Consider the following 1,343-nt stretch of genomic DNA (forward strand, 5'->3'; position numbering starts at 1 on the left):
AGTGCATAAGTAAAGGGCTCGGGTAAGAGATAACCGAGGCACGCGGAGACGATGATGTATCCCGAAGTTCACACCCTTGTGGATGCTAATCTCCGTTTGGAGCGGTGTGGAGGCACAATGCTCCCCAAGAAGCCACTAGAGCCACCGTAATCTCCTCACGCCCTCGCACAATGCAAGATGCCGTGATTCCACTAAGGGACCCTTGAGGGCGGTCACCGAACCCGTACAAATGGCAACCCTTGGGGGCGGTCACCGAACCCGTACACTTTGGCAACCCTTGGGGGCGGTCACCGAACCCGTACACTTTGGCAACCCTTGGGGGCGGTCACCGGTACCCGTTAAATTGCTTGGGGCGATCTCCACAACCTAATTGGAGACCCCGACGCTTACCTGGAGCTTTACACCACAATGATTGAGCTCCGAACACCACCAACCGTCTAGGGCACCTAAGCACCCAAGAGGAACAAGCTCAAGGGCACCAAGCACCCAAGAGTAATAAGCTTCTCAACTTGTAACTTCCACGTATCACCGTGGAGAACTCAAACCTATGCACCAAATGCAATGGCAAGGGCACTCGGAGTGCCCAAGTCCTTCTCTCTCAAATCCCACCGAAGCAACTAATGGTAGGGAAGAAAATGAGAGGAAGAACAAGAAGGAGAACACCAAGAACTCCAAGATCTAGATCCAAGGGGTTCCCCTCACATAGAGGAGAAAGTGATTGGTGGAAATGTGGATCTAGATCTCCTCTCTATTTTCCCTAAAAACTAGCAAGAATCCATGGAGGGATTAACAGTTAGCAAGCTCGAAGAAGGTCAACAATGGGGGAAGAACACGAGCTCAAAGGATGAGGTTCAATGGGGAAGAAGACCCCCTTCTATAGGTGGGTAAAAATCCAACCGTTATGCTCACAGCCCGCACCGAGCGGTAGTACCGCTTGACATCACGGTACTACCGCAAGGGGTAGCGGTACTACTACTAAGGGAAGCGGTACTACTGCTTGCGAGCGGTACTAAAAAATTACATCCGTGCCTACCACCGCGGGACTTGTGACGAGTTTTTGGTCCCGAGCGGAAGTAGCCACGGAAGTAGCTGCGGTAGTACTGCTCCAAGCGGTAGTATCGCTCCCAAGAGCGGTAGTACCGCTCCCAAGGGCGGAAGTAAAAAATTACTTCCGCTCCTACCCGCGGTAATACCGCTGCAGCCTTTTGAGAACACCAAAACTACCATAACTTCTGCATTCGGACTCCGAATTCGACGAAACCAAGTTTGTTGGAAAGCTAGGGACAAGGGCTAACACAATCTTAAGAGAAATACCAATAAAAAGCAAATTAGAAAAGTCCCAA

Source organism: Triticum dicoccoides, chromosome 2B, assembly GCF_002162155.2.
Source record: "Triticum dicoccoides isolate Atlit2015 ecotype Zavitan chromosome 2B, WEW_v2.0, whole genome shotgun sequence".
Classification (NCBI taxonomy): Eukaryota; Viridiplantae; Streptophyta; class Magnoliopsida; order Poales; family Poaceae; genus Triticum; species Triticum dicoccoides.